Here is a 13,943-nt window from a genome sequence, read left to right as displayed (position 1 = left end):
ACATGGGTGTCACCACCAAATGCCTTAGTTGTTTTCCTGTTTTCCCACCAATTATATGTAAGATTCTCATCTTAAACACTCAGGAGGCCTGCTGAGATGTCTGAGTTCACCCTGCCGAGAAGATGAAGAGTAACTCACCTCCTGGGGTTGTGGCAGGTTCTTCAGCTATAGAATGGAGCACATGGATCTGGTCAATATCAGAGCCTGGAGTCATATCCTGTGACACGCCCCCCCCCCCCCCCCACCTCGACATGCCTCCTAATCTGGCAGGCTGTGGACACATCCAGGAATTGCACACGACCCATGTGTACTGTGCTAGGGGTCAGCAGTGGTGGTGAGCAAACTTGGGAGACCTGCCACTGACTGCACCAGAGGGCCTCCTGAGCACGAGCATCTCAGAAAGACGACTGGACCTCTAACCCCAGGCAAATGCCTAGCCAAAGAGGTTAGCTCTGCCTCATATACAAATGTGGATGATGACTAAGATCAGTTGCCACACGCTAATGGTGACTCTCCATGCTAAATGGAAAATGAAGGGAAAGGTACCAGGTGGTTGCCATCCTTCCCTCCCCTACTGAGGAAGTACGAAAGGCTCTCTCCTCTTTAGAAACCAATGCAGGGTCCACACATGATCACCCTGGGATTTTTCCTAGGTTTTTTGGGGCAAAGAAGTAGTGTGCTAAAATCTCTTCCCTTTCTGCCCTGGCCTCCAATGGGCATTTATTGAGCACCTGCCATGTACTAGGCACTGGGAGTTCAGCAGTGTGAATCTGCACACCCCACAGAGCTTACCTTTTGGCAGAGAAACAAACAGGTGAAGTCAATACCTAGAATGGGGAGGAGGGACAAGCTGTGGAGACAGCTGCAGCTGTGATGACGAGCAGTGGAGACCTGGAGAAGCTGACCGCTGAGAACAGGCTAGGAGAAGCAGGTGCAGCAAGCCGTGTCGATCCTGAATGGGGTCTTTCCGACAGAAGGAGCAGCAAGTGCCAGTGTTCTGAGGCAGGAGCAGGTCTGGTGTGCTTGAGGAACCACAGGAAGGCTTTTCCTGACAGGCATATCCAAGAATTTGCTGGCATGTTTTATAATCACACAGAAGCCTGTGACAGTCTGAGGGCTTCCTGACATCACATGTCAATGGAAAAACTCCCCTGGTGTCTGCAATGGCCGGCACTTCATGTGGGGCACGTGGAGAGATGAAGTGATGTGAAGGCGAGCAGTGACATTTTCGGAACTTAGACACTGTGTGGTCACCAGGAAAACACCCAGGCCTGGATACATTTTTTTTGTGTGGCTCAGGATGGAACATTGAATTCAGAGTAGACTGTAAAAGGGTAATCCCACAGGATTACAAAATAGTGTTAAGAAGGCAAGAAACAGTCAAAGAGATTGAACAGCAGACAAAAAAGTGTCCTTGACTTTGGTGTGCCTCTGATTTGTGCAGCAGCAGAAGATCCTGTATTTGAAAGACAGTAGTGTTCTAGTCTAGGGTAGCCAGTTGCCTCTATGACTTTTGAAACCAATAGTGGATCAAGTCATGGCAAAACCAGAGCTCTGTTGTACTTACCGCAGTGTGAATGGCATGTGGGGTTCCATGGGCAGAAATTGGACTGTGGATAATTGTTTTGTTAGAGGGGAATTGGGAGGCTTAGTAAATTCAAATGTACTTCAAGCAGTATTCAAAAACCTCATCTAAGGACCCTGACTGTACCATGGGATGTTTGGCTGATGCCAGCTAATTAGGAAAGCCCATTCTGGGCCTAGCTTGAGCGAGCCCAGGGAAGGATAGTGTTGTTGCCATAGCTGTGCTCTGGGGCTTCATGTATAACTTGTGGTCTCCTTAAGCTTGACTGAGTTTATTCTATGCACATACTTATGCCAAAGGCCCCCATGTCCCAACGTGCGAAGCAATTGCCAAAAGGTAGTAGCTCTAACAGCTAGGGTTCTTATCCATTGCAGCTAAGCAATTAAAGAGGACCCTAAGTTTTACCAGGAGCAATTCCTTGGACCGTTTGGCGCTGGTCTGCAGATGGGTCCAGGCTTCACCATGCAGGGTTTCCTCAGGCTAGCAAAGCCTCACGGATGCTGGGGATTTTACACTTTGGGCTCCAGTATTACCCGCTGACTTCTAGGTTGGGAAGATTCCTGTGAGGCCAGAACCCCGGGCAAGCATTTCTTAGCATGTGATTGGTGGGGAGTAGTTGGCAAATGTTGCACGTATTATGCAAAAACAATAAGCAAACAAAATGGAGAGAAAAAGTAAGCAAATAAATTTGGAAATCGGGGGCTCAGTAAAAGTCGTTTGTTGATTTTTTAAAAATACCAAGTTTTCCCTGAGCCATTAATGTGCCCTGATGCATTGTGAATGTCCAAAGGGGTCTGTAGCATTTTCCACGCCTTACCTTATCATCCGAACCATTTCCCGTGATCCCCTTGGTGACTTTGTGGTCCAGTGGCGATGCTGGGACACGCTTAGACCAGAGTTCCGGGCTGTGGCTCACAGACAGCAAGGAGGTGTGTACAGCCGAGCCCCTCTCAGCAGTCTGGCTTCCGGCTGCTTCGGTTTCCCACAGTCCTGGGCAAGCAGCTGCTGCTCCTCCTGACGCAGCGCCAGAAGTCACTAGATGCCTATGCTACGTCAGAGCGCAGGCGTCCCTCACCTCAGGCGGATTCGATGCAGGGGGACTTTGTCATCGCGCCTTGTCACAAGAGGGAGGGTGAGGGTGAGTGCAGCACAAGACACAGTACTTTGAGAGAGGAGAGAGTCCACGTTCACACCGCTTTCGTGACAGGGTTATGCTTGTTCTACCCTATTGGTTATTGTTACCCTCTTCCTGCGCCTGGTTTATACTTTACGCTCATCACAGGTGTAGGTGAGCAGCGAAACAGTATCTCCAGGGCCTGGAGCTCTCTGCGGTTTCAGGCGTCCATCGGGGCTCATCCCCAGTGGGAAGGAGGGACTCCTGCACAGACCCTGAGAGTAAGTTTTTAGAAACTTTTGCAGCAATTGGACAGAGTAGGATTTCTTTATTGTCTGTTGAGCCTAATAACAAAGTCATGAGGCTTATATTTTTGTATTTGTTTTATTAATTTCATGTTCGTTTAGGGTACTTTACAAAAATATTCCTCTGCAACACACTAAAACTTAAAAAACGTGCTTCCCTCATAATCTGCAGCGTCCTACCAACATGACTCCCATCAGACCTTCCTAGCAACAGGCCAAGAGCACAGACGTATCCAAGATGGACTCGGGATGACTTTCCAGCATCTCCCCGCGGTGCAGACGCCCTGCCTGTGGGCATCTCCTCCCCCAACTGTCGTTTGTGGTCTGCGCCGACTCTCAGACCGCTGCCTCCAGGTGGGCTGCCCCTCCTCCGTTCAGAGCGCAGGGTCGCTGGTTACTGCCGTCACCCACACGTCTCTGCCTGCAGCTCTGCACACGTGTCTGCCCTTGGAATATTGCTGACAGCTCTTTGAAAACTTCAGAAAGTATGACAGGCTTTCAGGAATGGCTTGCCACCACGGCTTGGAGGCATGGGAGAATTTAAGCAGCTCCGTTTAAACAATGCTTGGCTTTTGTTCTCCCTAGTCAATCTGGCCGTGTGAGGTTTTTTTTTTCCACATCTTTCTGCAGTGTTCTCCAATAGAGGACTTCAGTCTTTTAAAAACAGTAATTTTTGTAACAATGGCAATTACTTTAATTGGAGTTCTTTAAAGGTAGATCCTTCTCGCCCACCTCCTAACACGTGAATCATGCTCTTATCTACTGCGCCTGCATCATTCCAAATCAAGGAGGTATTATTTCCCCTTTATGTCTATGAATGGGTCTTGCAGGAAGGGAGTCAAAAAACTTCCAAAACTCGCTATTTTTCAGTCTAGGATAATTATAAGTAATTTTTCTTTGTTTCCAGATAATGGTAGATAATCAGCTTTATGTACAGAAAAATGTGCACGTTCTATATGGCTGGCTCCCCATTTAGGCTTTTCACAGGGGATTAGAACTCTTAATGTCCCGCAGGGCGCCATTTCCTCACAAAAGCCTTCTCCTGCTCCCCAGAGAAATCTACTTGGCTCTTAGGATTCTTGGGGGCCTTGTGCTGTTATTAAGTGACAGTAGTTAGCCCTACATAGGTTCTTCTATTCCTAAATAGCCACACTCTTTGGAATGGTTGATTGAGCTGTTTGACACATCCTAAGGAAGGAGGCAAAATATCTTAATTTCACTTTCTGAGAAAGGTGAGGGACAAAGGGGCCACACTGAAGGTACAGCTGTGGGGTGACGGAGCTTCAGGTGAACCCACAAGAACCAGCTGTCCATGGGGGCTCATCTAGTTGGCCTCCTACAACCTCTGTGATGGGGAGCGGGGGATGGGAACAGGCAAACTCTTGGGCTCTCAAAGTTCTGTTTTATGTTAAGTTTTGATCTCCTGGTCGGTGTCGGTGTTGGGTGAACTGCTGTGAAATGTGTCTATCACAGACATTTAGGAAACAGAAACATTGAACTTTGCCTCTAAAATGCCTTTCAAAGTGTGATGAGCAGAAGCAATGTGAATTCTGTAGTTCTCAACTGATTTATGTTTTCATGTCCTTTCTTTGCCCCTTGTCCATATTTTAGGAAGATAATAAAAATAAATGTTTCCTCTACAATTTATTTTCTTCCTTCCTTCTTGTCTGCCTGCCTATCTATGTATCTATTTTTCTATCCATCCTGTATCTGTATCTATTCCTTTATCCATCATTATCTATTTAACCATAGTAGGGAAGAAAGAATTCTCCTTTACCGTTGTTGGGTCTCCAGTTGGATCTAAGAATTAAATTGACATAAAACAGATTAACAGGAGAAAAGTATACAGTTTTCATTAAATTTTTACATGTACATTCTCAAGACAATGAAGACTTGAAGAAGTGATAAGAACAGGAAGCCTTTATACCTTTTAGTCAAAGAAACAATACATTTCTGAAGAATTGACAAGAGAAAGGGGTCTGGGTTAGGAGTCCTCAATTGTGAAGAAGTATCTAGGAAGATAGGGGGTACTTTAACGAGGTTTGGTTGTATAGATCTTTCAGCCCCAAATTCCTGTCTCTGGTAAATAAAGTTTCTATCCTGCTGGTACAGAGAGGGCATGGGAATTTTATCTCCTGCTTTCAGGAAGAGAAAGAGGCAGAGCCCTCTTTTAACACCTGCTGTTTTTTAGTTAATTTGCTTTTAACTCAAAATAGTCAATATGCCAAAGTGATATATTTTGAGATGACATGCTCTGAATTCCTTCACCATCCACTCATCACCTATATTCCTCTTTATCCACTCTAACCTATAACTCTACCTGCCTGCCCATCCATCCATCCATCCATCCAATACCTTTATCCCTGTCTGTCTGCCCATTCATCCATCCATCATCTATTATCTATCTCATTCTTCAATAGCCTGCATGTCAGGCCTCCATGGTCTGTGACCACTGGTTGAGCCACACTTCATCTTTCCATGAATTTTCAGCTGCTCATTAATATTGTGAATTTTTAATCTTGGATCCTGTGGGCAAAATTACACTTTTTCCAGCTCTCTCGCCTGGCCTTAGTCATCTCCATATCAGTAGATGTTTACAAGGGGTATGGAGAAGCTGTTCTCCTCTTAGTTCAGCCAGGACCGGGAAAGAAACAGGTGAGTGAGAGAGGTGGCCAGAGAGCAAATGGAGCCAGGCTTTTTAAAGCAATAAATGGGTTTCTCCCACTTTATATTTTTCCCTTGACTGATTTCAGCTTTGCAGGTTTATTTTGCCCTGGGCTGGGAACACACTTTCCCCATGGAGTTGCTGATCTCCTCCCTGCCTGGGGTCTTGGATCTCCTGAAATCTCTCAGGGGTCTGATTTTGGGGTTGTGGTTACTCATAGAGGCTGTGTCATTGAGCCAGACCACCATTCCCCTTCCTCAGACTGCTTATCAACACGCTAGCTTTGGTGCTCAGCACTGTATTTCAGGTACAAAGCAGGCTCTTGCCGTAAATACTTCCACCCAGACGGAAACCAGACTGAGCTGATGAGCTAGGGAGAAAGAAGGGAAAGGAGGCACAGTGTAGGAAACTGGTCAGCCTACTCGATGCAGCTACCCTTAGGGCCTTTAGCTGTGTCTGTCCTTGGGGTCCTTTACACTGTTCCCCCACCTGGCCTCCATGGGAAGAAGCTGGGGGACAACCCTCTCCCCTGGGAGGGCCTTGGGCATGTCCCTGACGCAGGGTCCAGCCCAGCTCCTGGGAGGCCCAGAAAGAATAGCTGGCTCTCCAAAGGAGGCTGGCCTCCTACTTGTGTCAAGACCAGCGTGACCCAGGGATTACTGATGACACAAATGGCCCCTGGGTTGGAGGGATACCCCCCCTTAGCCTCTGAGTACTGCCTGCCTTTTGATCCCTGACAGGACTGATCCATCAGAACGTGGTTGTCCTGCATCAGCACTCACTGGGCCTTGGCCTGAAAGACAGACTTCAGGCAACAGCATTCCTGAAGGTGGAGAGATAATAAGCTTCCCGCCCGACCCTCCTCCACCCACTCCCCCAGGTTCCCTGTTCTGGACTTTCTTCCTTCCCTTGAGGTGGATTTCTCCAACCCAGCCTGGCCTTGTGCAGATGCACTTCCCTACTGGCTGCAGGTACAGCCACTGCAAACCCAGTCCTTAGCCCTGAGCCCACCAGTTAATTTTTTTTCCAGGAATAGTTCTGATTCTGCCGTGTACTGCGTATGGAATACAAATACGGAGCTTCTCAGCCTTTAATATCTACATTGGACAACAGACTCAACAAGAAGTGTGGTGAGTATTTGCTTTATATTAGTGATCAAAGGCTTACTTAGTGGTTCTTCCCAGTACAGAGAATCACTGTGCCCAAAAGGTGAATTCAAATTTCTTCTCTTTATTAGATAAATACGGCTTGAGTGTTTAAAATGATTTTAAAAGATAACAAAACCTCCCAAACCTTAGTTAGGGCCTTGGATTTCATTTGGGCATCCTGCTTGTCTCCTTTCCTGTCTACCTGCTCTCCTCTCGGCTAACACCTCATCTTCCTGCCAAGGCTGTGAGACAGGGCTTTACATAGTGCCCTGCTGTTTACCCCTGGGGGCTCTCAGAGCCCACGCCCTACTCCTACCATACTTGTCTTCCTCGCTCCTTCATTTCTGTCTCCTCTGAGTGGAAGTGAAGGAGGCCACATTGCAAGTCCAGTTTTAGCCTGGGTGGCAGCAGCTGCCAGGACCCCCTTCCCTTGGAAGCTGTCAGTCATGTGAGGGGGAGCTCCCTTTCTCAGTTCTCATATGGCTCACATATGCTTGCTAATAGAAGGTATTTAAAACTTGGAAATGAGACAAAAATGTAGATGGCATGTCATTCCAGTGTTCAAATGGATATGATTTGATAGGTCTGCCAGGACCCGGGGGACATTTGCCATGTCTATAGACATTTTTGATTGTCATGACTAGTGGGGAGAAGAGGGACGTTACTGCCAACCAGTGGATAAAGGCCTAGGATGCTGCTCAACAGGCCACAAAGCACAGAGCAGCCCCTCAACTAAGACTTACCACGTCCCCTGCTTTCTGTTGATTAAAGATCCAGCACTTCTATGTGAACGTAAGATTTTTTGACTGATAAAGATAAAGTAATTTCTGTTTGGTGGAAGATAAAACCAAAGTTGCAGCTTATTACTCTGTAGGACATTAACCAGTTTTGTATTATTTTATGTTAATCTAGCACTCAGATTCTAACAGCTCTTCATGAAATTGCCCCTAAATATCAAGTTCCTCAAATGCTCTTGGAACTATATTACTATTTCACCATTAATTAATGAATTGAATGGCATATTTGACATGTATTCCTTTCAATCCTGTAATAGTTCTCTATTGCTGGGTAGCAAATTACCCCAAAACTTAGTAGTATAAACCTATAGTAAACATTTATTATTTTACATAGTATTTGTGGGTTAGGACTTCAGGAACATTTTAGTAGAAACATACAGCTCGGCTTCTCTCATGAGGTTGCAATCAAAACATGAACCAGAGCTGCAGCCAACTGAAGGAGGCCAGTGGACCTGCTCCTCTGGACGGCTCACTCACATAGTTGGCAAGTCAGTGCTCACTCAGCAAAGGCCTCCATCCTCTCCATGTGGGCCTCTCTGTAGACCTGCTTGAGTGTCCTCCTGACATGGCAGCCAGCTTCTCCAAGAGCCCTGCCTCCCTCCCATAACTTTAACAGGTCGTCTGTGCATCCAGCCCCATCTGAGTGCTGGTTTGTATGGTTTGTTTCAGCCCTGATAAAATGTGTGTGGGGGTATTTGATGAGAAGGGTTTGCTTGCAGATGAAAAGAAGATGAGAAAAAAGAAAGACCCCCCCCTGAAACAAAAACAAAAACGCTCAACTCTAATTCTGTGGCAAACTCTCTCTGAAGCCTAACCAAGCTCACAGCCTTGACACGCAGTCTCAAGAAAGCCAAGAAAGCAGCTAAGTGAATGCGGTCTCGGTGGCATATGTCCTGTTGAGATCCAGCAGGAGGAATGAGTCATATTAATTTTGTTGGATATTGAGGGCCATGTTGCAATTCTTCACAGTTCCTGCTCAGAGGTCCTCAGGGAAAAGAGTGTTTTTAAATTGAGGACAAAACCTTGGTGCAAGCAGGCTCCTGAAACTTTGTAGCCACCTCTCAATAGAGAAGACCAGGATTCAGTGTCAGACTTTCTACTTGGAAAGCGTCTGCCATTTACATCACTTAATGCAGAGCCCAAAGAAATGATTCTCTCCGCTCTGTAGCCCTGTGACCAGGGGCTGAATGTGAACTTGGTAACTCAGGGCACTGTGTGTCTGCATCCACAGACCCAGATTGCAATCCTCAAAGGAGAGCGTCTGCAGGCCTGTGAGTCATTCAGCAAGGTTGCTAATTGGCCAACAAATGGCAGTGATTTTTTCTTGCAAAGTGTCCTCCCATTTCAGTTGGCCGGGAGCTGCTGGCTTCACTCAGGGCATTGCGGAACCTGGTGCAGGGTGGGCAGCTGCCTCCAGGCTCTTGTGAAATGCTGTCAGGTGGAGTGGTCTGTGTTTCTTTCCTCTGAGAGTCTGTTGATCTATTTTCTTCAGGACACAGTTGTGTCTCAGCAGCAGCTTTGGGTTTTTATTTATTCATGTGTTCTCAGAACCCTGTGCCATTGCCAAAGCCTTTATGGCCTCTTAAAGTTTCAAAGCCTCTGCTTTTATGGCCACTGTTTGTTGAAGAGAAGTGCTATTTGGGGAAATGATCGGTTTGCCTTCTGACTAGATGATGGATGAAGGATTAGATTTTCCTCTTTTATGTAGACCTCTAATGCAGCATGGGCATATGCTTTCTAGTGCCACCAGCTCTCCTAAATGTTCATTAATTCATGTGTTCATGCATGCTTTCCATAGGATCCACCCCTGTGCTAAATTCAGTGCTACGTACATGCTAGATTCCTGGGATTTATCACACTGAGTCCAATGGATTGGAAGTTCGTCTGAGAATTGTGGCAGCACTGATGTAGTTTGGATGCAAGTATGTGCATCCTCTAAGCGCTGTCTAGCCTGTCCTTCACAGAGGAGCATTAGACTCCAGATTGCATCTGGCAACAGCAGGCCTACTGAATATCTGAGAGAGGAACCAGGTGGACTGTGGCGTTACTGGGTGACAGGAGCTGGAGCACACAGTGCTGCCATGGCCTGGCCCTGCCTGCCAAGTTCAAGAGAGCTGCCATCACAGGGAGCAGGAGCAAATGGGGAGCAGGTAGCATTTTGAGAGTAAGTGGGTGACTGCAGGTCTGTCTCACAAAGCTGGGTTGCATTCTTGAGGAGCCTCTGTCTCTCCCAGCCGCCACAATCTTGAATCAGGATTTTATCATCTTTTTCCCTGAGGCCTCGTGCATGAGACAGAATCAAAGCACACCCAGGTACCTAGGCAAGGAGGAGAGAAGAGCACTGTGGCTGGGCTTGATCTCAACCCTGTCCCTCAGAGACTGAAAACAAGGGCACCTGGGGCCACATGAGCAGTGAGCCACCCCCAGCAAATAGAGCCCAGCCTGATGCTGCCTGAGGCCTGGCGAGCATTCCTCCTCTCCCTGCTCCCTGGAAAGGAGGTGGAGGGCCACGGCCCTGCCTTCTCCTGCTCCTCATTGCTCTGCCAATCCTGTGTCTGTGCGGGGTCAGTGAAATGGGAAGGCCAGCTGTTGTCCCCCGAAACAGGTCAGAAAGGACTTTAGTTAAAGCTAAGAACACACTTTACATTAGATCCACACCCAAGCTACCTTACCTTCCCCTTCCCTCCTCCCTCTGTCCTCCCTACCTTCCCTCCATCATTTCCCTCTTTCCTCCCTTCAGCTTCTTTCAGTTTTTAAAATTGAGGTGGAAGTCACATAACATAAAATTGGCCATCTTAAAGTGCGCTATCCAGGGCATTGAGTTCATTCAGTGTCATGCAGCCCCCCATTCTGCTGCTTCCAGAGCACGTCCATCACGCCCGTTAGCCATCACCCCCTGATTCTTGCCTTTCCCCCAGCCTCTGACAGCCATTAGCCAGCCTTCTGTCTCTAAAGATTTGCCTATTCTGGATATTTCATATGAATGGAATCTTATAATACATGACATTTTGTGTCCAGATACTTTTCACTTGAAACCTGAGTGTTTTCAAGGTTCATCCACATTGTGTGAGAACATTATTCCTTTTTATGGCTGAACAATGTCCCCTATGTGGATATATCACATTTTGCTTGCCAGTTCATCTGTTGATGGACACTGGGTTGCTTCCAACATTGTGCTGTTGTGAATACTGCTTCCATGAGTATTACTATACAGGTATGTGTCTGAGTCCCTCTTTCCAGTTCTCTTGGGTGGACACCTAGGGATGGAATTGTTAGGTCAGATGCAAACTCCATGTTTAACTCTTTGAGGAATTACCAAAACTGTTTTCCACAGTGGGTTTGGTTTTTCATAACTTAAAATCAAAAGAATCCTGACAAAAAATAACATATGGGTTTTGGTCTTTATCTGTGTCTCAGTCTGTTTAGCTGCTGTAACCATATACCATAGACTGTGCAGCTTATAAACAGCGGAAATGTATTTCCTGAAGTTCTGGAGGCTGGCAAGTCCAAGACGAGGGCACCAGCATGGCTGGGTGAAGGGCTCTTCCAGGTCGCAGACTTCTTGTGTCTTCCCATGGCAGAAGCAGTGAGGGGGCTCTCCGGCTCTCTGTTACAAGGGCATTAATGAAGGCTCTGCTCTCCTGACCTGATCACCTCTGGAGGCCTCACCTCCTAATCCCTTCACCTTGGGGGTTAGGATTTCAACATATGAATCTGGGGGGACACTTCAGTCCATAGCAACCTGAGAGTCCTGTGGGGGGCATTGAAAGGTTTTAAGCAGAGAAGTGATGAGATCAGATCTGGGCTTTAAACCATGGCTGTGGTCACACCGTAGTCGGCAGAGTGGAGGGGAGAAGCACTGCCTCAGGGAGGCCAGGGGGCATTTAGGAGAGGGGTTCAGACTGCACACACCCGGAAGGGCTGGTGGGTGAGAGAGGAGGGCTGTGTCTGCTTCCCCCATTTCTGTGCCCAGGGAGGGCAGCCCTCAGATCCCAAACCTGAAGCTGCTTCTTGGCGAAGGCCTCGGAGGGTGGCAGTGAGGATAGATGGGCCCTGCAGTTGGGCGTGGATGGGCCACATGCTCCACTGTTACTGACTCTGTGATGCTGAGTCATTTGCAATTGCTTTGCACCTAGGATGTTTGCAGCTAAGGATGGTGAGAGAAACTTCCCCATGCAAATGAGATAATACATGTAAGGTTCTCAGCACAGGGTAGTAGGCAGTAGGGCCTCCCCACAAAGATGTCCATATCCTAATCTCTGGAACCTGTAGTTGTGATATGTTACATGGCAAAAGAGACTGCAGATGTAATGAAGGGTATGGACTTAGGAAAGGAGATTATCCAGGGTCACCTGGTGAGGCCAGTGTAAGCGTGTGAGTCCTGCTGCAGCCTGAATCGTGACCCCACCTCCAAATTCATAGGGTGAAGTCCTAACCCCTGGTTCCTTAGAATGTGATGTATTTGGAAGTAACGTCTTTATAGAGGTAATTAAGGTTAAATTAGGTCATTAGGGTGGGCCCTCTTCCAATGGGACTGGGGTCCTTATAAGAAGAGGAGATTAGGACACAGACACACACAGAGGGATGACCATGTGAGGACACAGGGAGAGGATGGCTGCCTGCAAGGCCTGAGAGGAAACCAGCCCTGCCCACCCCTTGCTCTCGGACACCCAGCCTCCAGGCTGTGAGACAATAAATGTCTGTTGTCTGAGCCCCCAGCCTGTGGTACTTAGGTATGGCAGGCCAAGCACATTAACACACTCCTGTTTTCCTTTTCATTTTAGTTTCAACTTTAAAAACTGAAAGAAACAAAAGGCCTAAATCAACATCACCAGTACCCACACATGGAACTTCACTGCCTGCGCTGGAAGCTACACTCTCTGTATGATGCTGATGCAAAGCGCTGGTGCACGTGCAGACATGCCCTCTGCTTGCATCTCAGGCAGAGACCACCCACCTCCCCACGTCAGAGTTTATCACATAGCCATGTTGAGGAAGTGGCAGTCACTGGGGTGCCCAAGAGAGTGCGCGTGAGGAAGAGGCAGAGGGGAGCAAGGTGTGCTGGCAGGCCTTCCCACGGGGCAGTGTGGAAGGGGAGAGCAGCTTCCTCCGTTCGCACAGCAGTCCTGCCACTAGTAAGCCAGGCCGCTGATGTCCTGGCTTTGGGATGGGCTGGTCTGTTAACATCTTCTTTGACATCAAATTCAGTGACTTTCTTTGGATATCAGTTGTCACTCATTATCAGTTAATGACAAAAATCTCTGGCTCGGATTGGAGAATTCCACAATCTCATCCACCCAGCTTAGGTTTTTGCTGCAAAGGAGAAGTGGTAGAGAGTGGAAATGGGTAGAAACCCTCCTTCTGCTCTAGATTCCTTCAGAGGCAGCAGAATTAATAGGAAGTGTGCCAAGCATGGTGTGTCTTGCTTAGAATTATGTTAAGCTGCAAGTAACAGAAAGTCAACTTAAATGGCTTGAACACATGCAGGTTTATTTTTCTCACATAACCAGATGTTCAGAAGTAGGCATTTGCTGCCACTAGGTCTGCTAATCCATGATGCTCAGCCAAGCTCTGTCTTTGTTTTGTGGTTGCAAGACAGCTGAGATGGCTCCAGACATCAAGTTTGTGGTCAGAGCAGAAAGAAGGGAGAAGAGGAGCTGACCCAGCCATGTCTATCCCTTTAATAAAAAAAGTTAAAGTTTGCAGATGTTTGCTTAACCTCCTTTCATTTAGGTCTCAATGACCAGAAGTGGGTCATATATTTAAGACATCTCTAGTTGCAAGAGAAGTTGGGAAATTGAGAAACAGGATTGTTATGATTCATTATCTGGTGCTGGGCATGTGGCCACAGTGGATAAATTGGAAGAAAGGGAGAATGGATGTTGTAGAGGCAACTAACAGGTGGTTTTGTCTGAAGTTATTTTTGTGAGCCACATCTCCATGCAGAATATATTTTTTTCTTTTCTTTTCTTTTCTTTTGGTATCATTAATATACAATTACATGAGCAACATTGTGGTTACTGGATTCTCCCCATTATCAAGTCCCCACCACATACCCCATTACAGTCACTGTCCATCAGCATAGTAAGATGCTATAGAATCATTACTTGTCTTCTCTGTATATACTGCCTTTCCTGTGTCCCCCCCACCCCCACTACATTATGTGTGCTAATCATAATTCCATGCAGAGTATTTTAGATTGAGATCTGTTTACGATACCATCTTTAGAGCAAACAGTCTTTTTACCAGCTGTCTTATGTAGACAAAGTTGTTTCTACAAGTGACATTATTAACATCCGGGCTGAGCAGCCCTGCAGTTTGACCTTCAC

The 13,943-nt window shown here is 47.0% G+C and overlaps 1 long non-coding RNA gene across 1 annotated transcript; it reads left to right on the top strand.

Moving 5' to 3' along the window:
- Positions 1–814: 814 nt before the first annotated feature.
- Positions 815–13,615, top strand: LOC130682910 (uncharacterized). Its single transcript, XR_008996354.1, has 3 exons — positions 815–3,358; positions 6,700–6,799; positions 12,399–13,615. It is a non-coding gene; the product is annotated as an uncharacterized LOC130682910 (long non-coding RNA).
- Positions 13,616–13,943: the final 328 nt, after the last annotated feature.

The sequence above is a fragment of the Manis pentadactyla genome, chromosome 3 (assembly GCF_030020395.1).
Source record: "Manis pentadactyla isolate mManPen7 chromosome 3, mManPen7.hap1, whole genome shotgun sequence".
Classification (NCBI taxonomy): Eukaryota; Metazoa; Chordata; class Mammalia; order Pholidota; family Manidae; genus Manis; species Manis pentadactyla.
The sequence above is the reverse complement of the archived record's forward strand: the minus strand, read 5'-3'. Positions and strand labels throughout refer to the sequence as shown.